The sequence below is a fragment of the Leptonychotes weddellii genome, chromosome 5, assembly GCF_054177405.1.
Source record: "Leptonychotes weddellii isolate Sample4059 chromosome 5, ASM5417740v2, whole genome shotgun sequence".
NCBI lineage: Eukaryota > Metazoa > Chordata > Mammalia > Carnivora > Phocidae > Leptonychotes > Leptonychotes weddellii.
This window is the reverse complement of record NC_138373.1, coordinates 100,486,388-100,495,922: the sequence shown is the minus strand read 5'-3', so window position 1 is coordinate 100,495,922 and position 9,535 is coordinate 100,486,388.

Genomic DNA, 9,535 nt, shown 5'->3' with positions numbered 1-9,535 from the left:
TTTTCTTAGAGGATCATACTTGTCAACAATAAGGTGTAAGATTTCCTGCTTGTATTCTACCAGTCAAGGAGAAGGGGGGCAATGATCCCATTAATACAGTTCTTCTCTTTTTTTAGTAATAAGGTATGGCTTGCCACATACCTCAGATAACACCAGTGGTGCCAAAAGCCTGGTTGGCTTAGCTTGGCCCTAACTCCCACAGCAGTTCCAAGATAGTCCTTTCTGGTTCTTTCCACGTTTTCCAGTTTCCTCTTCTTCTTACCCCAGACCTATATACCAAAATGTAGAGAGGCCACCCAATTAAGAAAATTCATCCTTCTTATGCATTGACATTAAAAAAAATAATCAATGCAATACATGTATATGGTAAAAACCTAAGCAGAACAAAAAAGCCAGAAAATAAAATTTCCCTCCACACATCCCTCACCCACCCCAAGTTCCTCTTTCCAAAGGCTGTCACTGTTGACCGTTTTTTATACCTCCTTCCAGAAACAGAGCACGATACCTGCATTTTAAGTTCCATCATAATACTTCTGCAGCTAGTACATGGTTTAATTGGGGCCCGATTTCCGTAACAATCATGTTCTCTCCTCTGAACTATTAAGCTAATTGAGAAGTGTTTAACAAAAACATTTTTCAAGCAAATTAAAACATTGAACCTGTTTACAGTTTATCCAAGATGAAATAAGGTGTTATTTTCAGAAAAGACATTTTCAAGGACATTTCAATATTGTCTCTCCAGAAGATGGAAAGTGGATAAAACTACCTCCCTGGCATTTTCCCAGTCAGCCCTGATTTCAGCCCTTGGTGCCTGCAGCAAGAAGGCAATCGCTGAGACATTCGGGTGAGGGACAGCCATAATGTTGGAGAGGCAGGAATCCTCGCTAGTGACAAAATAACATCCTTGCTGGTTACATTCTAATTCATCCGTCAGGAGGTAATTTGGAGCATTTATTGAAGTTGTGTATGTTAGGTGTGTGTGACTCTGTTTTTATTGAGGGTGGCAACCTTCCTGTTTATAAATAAAGCTTCAGCAGAAGCAAGTGAGTCCAACACGAGGTATGACGAGGTATGAGCAAGACCTTAATTCAAAGACATCCTAAGAGAGATCTAATGATCTGATGTTGGGGTTAACTTGGGGCAAAGGTCTCTACTACTTCTGGGATCTCTTCCACCCCCACTGTCATTATCTAGACACCCTCACTCTGTTTCCAGCCTCAGGAATCACATGGACTCTCCAGTCCTCTAAGCCAATAAACAGACAGAATCTAAAATTCATTTAGGTATAAAGTCATTTATAAATGAGTCAGTGTCTCCAAAAGCACAAACAATGAAAATATTTTCCGCTAGATGCTCCAGGGAACACTTAGGTTTGGGAAACCCTGCATACTATATCCTCTGTGTGGAGTTCCAACATGGATCCACACATGAAAGGCCCTGAGAAGTCCTGCGTTGAAGAAATCTATTTGATATTGGTTCATTCATTCATTCATTCAAATATGTGCTGAGTTTCTACAGATGTTATTTTAGGTACCAGAGCTCTGGCAATAAATAGAATACATATTGTTTTCTGTTTTAATTGGGGGGAGCAGATAACACACAAGTAAAACTGTTAAAGATTGCAGTGAAGAGTGATTAAATGGTGGCAGGGGGAAGGATCTAAAGGGCATGGTCAGGAAAGACCCTTTCTGGGGATATGACATTTGAACTGAGACCTGAATGACCAGAAGAAGGCAGCTATGTGAAGATCTGGAAAAAGCATCCCTGGCAGAGGGGGTTGGCAAATACCAAGATGTGCTCAGGCTGGAGTGAGCCTTTGCATGTTGGAGGTCTGAAAGATGGGAGGCAGGTGCACCTGGACTGGAGAGAGCCAGGAATGCTACAAGGTGAGGTCTGAGGAAGGGAGGGGCCAGATCAGTCAGGACCTTGTCATCTACAGCAAGGTCCATTTTACCCAGCACTTCCCACCATATTTGATTATAGAATATTTTTCCAGTGTAAAAATAGCTATTAACTTCCCATGGAACTAGCATGCTGGGGATCATAGTTTAAAAACCCAGGCTAAAGCATTATCCCTCTGAGAATGTGTTCATCGTCTTGGAGGCATTTGTGTTCTAACAGGGATTTAGTCTAACAGAATACAGCCCAAAAGTAGAGCTACAGACTTCCACTAGCACATGGGAGAAGACATTCTTTTCTTTCCTCTTTTGATGTTTATTTTAATGATCAAACATGTCCTGGTTGCCAGAGGTTATTTTAAAAGTTTATAAAAGGTTATTTGTGTAACATTTGTAATGTTACTTATGTAGTGTATTTATATTATTCTAATTTTTGTAAGTTTTAAATATTTTAATGCCAAAGCTTCTTGAATGTTGGCTTTTTTATTACATCCTGAAAAGTTTTGAAATCAGTGTCATTGGACAATAGAAAGAAAGGAGGGACAAGCCAATTATGATTTTTTTGTGTCGATGAGAGAAGAGCTAGGGGGATAGGGAATTTTCAGCTAATACCAGAGAGGTAAAGATTAAGGCCACTGAGGAGAGAATGAGCGAGTGGGCATGAGCCCAGTAAAAGGAACTGATGTCAGAGATCAGGAAGAGTCTCAAGACTAGCAGAAGAATGTGGCACTGTGGAAAATTACTGAAAAATAGTATAGAATATTCTGGCCACTCAAGGGCCTGTTAGGACCTGGACAGACTCCCCATCTATCTGGGGAGATTTTAGGTTAACTTCCTGGAATGTCATTTTGATGCCAAGGGGGTGGAAATGACTGTAGGAGGGTAAGAAATTTGGGGAAAGGACTATTTCAGAGTCTAGAAAAGTAAACAAGAAATAGTTTTACCATGAAGAAGAATGCAGCTTTCAAAACAAAACGATGTTAAGATAAAAAACAAAGGAATAATATCTGACATTTATTGAGTGCTTGCTATATTTCAGACAACGTGCTAAGTGCTTTGTGTGCATTTTTAATTTAATGCTCATGACACATTTTGAAGTGGGAAAAAAATTATCCTTATTAATAAATGAAAAAGCTGGGCAGTTGGGTGGTTAAATAAATAGCTCAAGGTGGCAGTTGTTAAATGGCAGGTCTGAGAGTCAAACTTAGATAAGTTTGAGTCCAGAACCATGATATTTAATCATGACTCTATGCTGTCAAAACACAGAGGCAAAACACTGATTGTTAATTTTTGAATTTGAAGGTAAGGTGGGAAAAAGGAATCTTAGGTCAGGATACAGAACTCTAAACTAAAGTTTCTTTCTTTCTTTCTTTCTTTCTTTCTTTCTTTCTTTCTTTCTTTCTTTCTTTCTTTCTTTCTTTCTTTTAAAGATTTATTTATTTGGGGGGAGAGGGGTGGAGGGAGAGAATCTTCAAGTAAACTCCCTGCTGAGCACGGAACCTGATGCGGGGCTCCATCTCACAACCCTGAGATCATGACCTGAGCTGAAACCAAGAGTCAGCAGCTTAACCGACTGAGCCACCCAGGTGTCCCCTAAACTTTTTTCTTGTTTTGAGAGGGAGAGAACACAAACAGCAGAAGAACAAGAAGCTTGGGAGGCTATGAGTAGGCAAGAGTCCCACAAAAGAAGGTGACCAGAAGTTCACATAAAACATGGAGCCTTCAGCCTTGGATAACAGGACAGATCTGGAAAGCAGAGCCTCAAGCCTGGGGACTTGGAGAGAGGTCCATTAATAAACCCAGTCCCAATGGGAATGGAGTAGAACAGATTTGATTGTGCAGCCTCAGGAGGAAGCATGTGCCTAGGAAGGACAGGGAAGGTTACATTGGAATGGCCAGATAGAAAATGAAAAGACTTTAAAACACACATTTAAAATGAGAAATTGGGTGGATGGGGTAATGGAGTCAGCCCTAGTGAGAGGATGCGGAAAAGAGATTCTACCTACTGAACCCTCCCAGCTCACTCCTGCATCAGCAATACGTCTACATAGCTTGCTCATCAGCATATCTTTCATTAAGCTAGTTAGTTGTTATTGACTAATGGGTAAACATATAATACACAATACACAAAAAAATATTATTACATGCACAGTACTACTGTTATGAGTACTACTGTTACAATGAATACCCATGTATCTAGATTAAGAAATGTACTTATACATGAGAGAAGAGCTAGGGGACTTGGAGAGAGGTCCATTAATAAACCCAGTCCCAATGGGAATGGAGTAGAACAGTATCAGTACATCGGAATCCCCCTGAACACTCCTCCCCTGATGGTTCACCATCATTCTAAACTTTGTGTTTAATCATTTCTTTGTCTTTATAGTTTTGCCAACTGTGTATTTAACCCTAACAATTAGATGATCTAATATTGCATGTTTGGGACATTAAATAAATGAAACCATTCTGTATATCTTCTTCTGTCACTTGCCTCTTTTGTTTAATATATTTTTGAAATTCACCCATGTGGATATGTGCTGTTGTAGTCTCATTTTTCATTGCCGTATGGTATTCCATTTTTTGGACATACCACAGTTTATCTATTCATTATACAATTGATGGATATCTGTTTTCCTCCATGGTCTTTTGTTTGTTTGTTTTTTGCTATTTTAAATAATTTTTAAGTGAACATTTTTTGTACCTATCTCTTAGTACACATGAATAAGAGTTTCTCTGGAAACTACCAATCTAGGAGTGCATTTGCTGGCTTTTAAGGCTTCAGCATGTTAAATCTCACTAGGTACTAGTAAGCTCTTCTTTATGGTAGTTCCAATTTGCCCTGCCTTCTGCAGTGAATGAGAATCCTGATTGCCCCACATTTTTGCTAAAACTTGAGTTGACTGACTTTAATTTGGGAGATATGAAGTGGTATTGTATTGTGGTTTTAATTTGCATTTCCCTGATTGCTAATGCAGTTGGACTTTTTCTCCCCACATAGTTATGGACCATTTGTGTTTATGGTGAAATGCCTATTCAATCATCTTTGTATGTAATTGTTTGTATTTTTCTTATTGACTCAAGGTTGTTCTTTATATATCTTTGACACTGATCCTTTATTGGTTATCTGTATGGCAAATATCTTGTTCCACTCTTTGGCTTGTCCTTTTATTCTTCTGATGGTGTCTTTTTATAAATAAAATTTCTCCATTCTAATACAGTCAAAATTGTTAGTCCTTTTTTTTTTAGTTTTATCTTTTTTTCTTTACTCTTTGTTCTTAAGAAATCTCCCCTTCTAAACATTCAACAAACTTTTTATTTTTGAATAGTTTTAGATTTATAGAAAAGTTGTGAGAGTATTAGAGACAGTTCTTTTGTACTCCGTGCCCAGTTTCTCCTACAAACATCTTACATTACTACAGTCCATTTGTCACAACTAATAAACCATTATTGGTACACTGTTATCTAAAGTCCATATTTTATTCAGGTTGCCTTAGTTTTTCTGTTTTTTCTGTTCCAGTATCCCATCCAGGATATGACATTACATTTAGTCATCAAATCTCCTTAGGCTCTTTTAGACTATGACAGTTCCTCAAACATTCCTTGTTTTTTATGACATTGAGTTTTAAAGAGTACTGGTCAAGTATTTTGTAATATGTCCTTCAATTGGGTTTGTTTAATGTTTTTTCATGTTGGACAGGAGTTATGGGTTTTCAGGAAGAGGACCACAGAGGTAAAAGCCATTTTCATCATATCATATTAGAGGTATATGCTATTAACATTACTTATCTCTGATGATGTTTACCTTGATCACCTAGCTGAGGTAGCGTTTGCCAGGCTTCTCCACTGTAAAGTTCTATTTCTCATCCCTTTCTGTACTGTACTCTTTAGAAAGAAGTCATAGTGTGTGTACCATACTTAATGAGTAGGGAGTTATGCTCCACCTCCTTGAGGGAGGAGGATCTATACATTATTTGGAATCTTTCAGTATGGGAGAGCTGTCTATTCTCCCCTATTTTTTACTTATTCAATCACTAATTAATATTTACTTATTTATTGTGGATATTTGTTTATAGAACGTGGATTGTGGGAGACAAATTTCTCACTATTGGAGAGGGAGGTTACAGACAAGCAAGTTAACAAGGCTAGAATAAACCACATGGTTCTGGATGAGAGCTGGAGACGTTAACATGAATTGATGCTTAGCTTAAACATAAATACTGATGGATTAAAAAAAAAAAGAAATAGACATACTTATAGATGACCATATACACATACATAATATACACACATGTATTTCCTAGCTCTGTCTTCTGAGAGGATCTACAATACCCCAATAGCAATGGGGATACCAGGTGCCCAGATCCAAGAGTCTTTGGAGAAATGGCTGATTCAAGCAGTGGATAGGAAATATGCAAGATGAGCCTGGAACACCTTACAGTGCCAAAAAGTAAGGGTGTGCTCAAAAGCCCCCACAATGAGGGTATGTCAAGGGGATACAGAAGCCTTCAGAGCTCTCCATGGCCAAGGTTAGAACAATTTGAGCAACAAAATAAGTGATGGAGTATTGGTGTATAAAAGAAGTCCCAGAGTATAAAAGAAACCCCCTTTTAATGTCAAAGCCCTATCAATATTCTCCCATATTATCTTCTAAGAGTTTTCTAGGTTTGTGTTTTCCCATTGAAGCCTTTAATCAACTTGCAATGGGTTTGTCTATACTGTTTTTTATTTTATATTATTTTTTATTTTTTTAGAAATTTTTTAAAATTTATTTGACAGAGAGAGACACGGCGAGAGAGGGAACACAAGCAGGGAGAGGAGGGAGAGGGAGAAGCAGGCTTCCCGCTGAGCAGGGAGCCCAATGCAGGGCTCCATCCCAGGACCCTGGGATCATGACCTGAGTTGAAGGCAGACGCTTAATGACCGAGCTACCCAGGTGCCCCTTGTGTGTACTGTTTGAAGTGGAGATATAACTGAATCTCTTTCCATATGGATAACCAGTTGTCCAGCTTCTTGTATTGAATAGTCCATCCTTCCCCCACTAATATGCAAGACCCACTCTGTCACAACTAAGTCTCATACATATGTGTGTTTGTGTTACAGTTCTGATTTCTTGGTCTAGTCATCTTCCTTTGCCTTTCACACATTGCTGGATTTGGTTTGCTAATATTTTGTCTGAGACTTTTCTGTTTATATTAATGAATGAGATTAGCTTGTAATTTTCCTTTTTTATACTGTTTCTCTCTGGTTTTAGTATCAATGTTATGCCAGTCTAATAAAATGAGTTGAGAGATAACCTTTCTCCATCTATTGTCTCTAAGTGTTTGTATAAGATTGAAATGAAGGGGTCCGTGAGTGCTTGCTAGAACTTACTTTGTGCATCACTCTGGTGCCCCACCTCACATGCTTTTGACTCTCCTTTTATTCCAGCGGTTGCAGTGACAACTGGCTTCATACAGGTACAACCTGATGGCATCTGGCCTCAACTGCCCCACCTATCTGTCGCTTTCTGTCCTAAAGCTTTTCCACCACCGCTGTGAGGGGAGCTTGGAGCCTAGCACTTGAGGGTTTGCAAACCTGGAAGTTCAAGAGAGTTAGCACCCACAGGGCCAACCTTGACAAACAGAGGATGGAAACTGGGGGATGAATGCTTTCCTCTTCCATCCCTTGGGCAAACAATGCTAAGATACATTCCACCTAGCAGTGTTGAGCTTTACTTGTCCATAGTGGTGACACCATCATGTTGGTTGTTTCTCCTTCCGTGTTTCACTTTCCTGGCTCCCCACTCCCAAAATAAAACGCTTCACTTTCCAAAATAACCAGCTACATTCAAGCCCCTGACTTGGGCTCTACTTTCTGGGGGAACCCGGACTAGCAAGTGTTTTGTCACCAAAACACCAGACAAAACATTGATTAGGCTGTTTTGTCTGGTGTTTTCTTGGTGGGAACATATTAAACTGCCAATTCAATTCTTTTTCCCCTACGCTTATAGAACTATCCGTGTTTCTATTTCTTCTTTAGTTAGTTTTAGCAAATTGTATTTTTCTAGGCATTTATCCACTTCCACAACTTCAAATGTATTGGCATAAAGAGACCCCTTTAATCCCTCCTATTGTTCCTTTGCATCATCTTTATTTTGTCTTGATTCACCTTGCCATAGATTTGTCTATATTAGTAGTGGCTTTAAAGACCCAGCTTTTGATTTTATTGATCTTTCTTTTATATCTTTTTCAACTTAATTTTTACTTTTTTTTTTCTTTTCTTATACTGCTTTTTGAGTCATTTTGCTTCCCCACCCTCCCAAGTTCTTAAATAAGATCCTTAATACGTTAATTCTGGGCTTTACATTTTTTTCTAACGTAAGCATTTGCAATGATAACACATGGACTCTGCAGCCAGACTGGCTGAGTCCGATTCCTGGCTCTGCTGCTCACCTGCTCTGGGGCTTCAGGTTGCTTCTCTGTTGCTCGGTTTGCTCGTTGACACCTGCCTCAAGTGTTGTTATGAGAATTAAATGAGTAATATATGTAGAACATATAAAACAATGCCTGTCATAGTAAGTGCTAAGTAAAGGTTAGTATTGTAGATGACCTCTAAGTACTATTTTACCCACTTCTGTAAGTTTGGATACATAACACTGTTAATAATTATTAAGTTCTACATATTTTCTCTTTTATATTATTATCTATTCTTAAGAAGTATGCTTTAAAATTTCCAGTTATAAAAATTTTTTTCCTGAACTTTTTGTTATTAACCACTGTGTTCATCTATATTTCCAGTGCTTCCCTCTTCCTGGACCTTTGGGAGGATTACACTTCGCTGACCCCTGACATTAGGCACAGCCAAGAGACTTACGCTGGTCAATGAAATGTGAGTAGAAGCATTTAGGAAAGCAGCCTGCAATTTTCCATGCTCTCTCCCTTTCTCCATGCTCAGTTCCCCAGGGATTGGAGAAACACATATTGAGATGCAGATGTCATCAGATAAGAGTAGTCTGGAACACTGAGCCTCACACGTGGGCAGCTGCCCTGGAGGGCTGTCTGCACCTTGAGCAAAAAGTCAATGTTATTGTGTCAAGCTCCTCAAGTTTTGATGTTGTTACTACAGCATGATCTATACCATTCTACCTGATATTATTTCTATTTTAATTGAATTATGGTCAAAGAATACGATCTGTCTGAAAGCAAACGCTTAAAATTGTTGAGACTAGCTTTATGGCCTAACATGGCAGATTTCCATAAACATTTCATGTAGAGCTTGAAAAGAGTATTTATTCTCTAATTGTTGTGTGCTATGTTCCTTTAGTGAACATTAGATCAAGCTTGTTAACTGTCTTCTTTATCCTCACTGATTTTTTATGTCCTTAGTCTATCACTTCTGAATGATATGTTAAAATCTCCCGTTATGGTAGTGGATTTATTATTTAATTATCATCCTGTTAGTTTGTTCCATGTTTTTGAGGCTACGTTATTAATGCATATACATTTAGAATTATTTTAGCTTCTTAATTATTGTCCATGTCTTCATCTTACTGGGCTACGTTCTAGGTAATTTTTCAGTCCTAATTTCCATGTTACTAATTCTTTCCTCAGCCGTGTCAAATCTGCCATTTAATCAATCCACTGAGTTTTTTTTTTTTT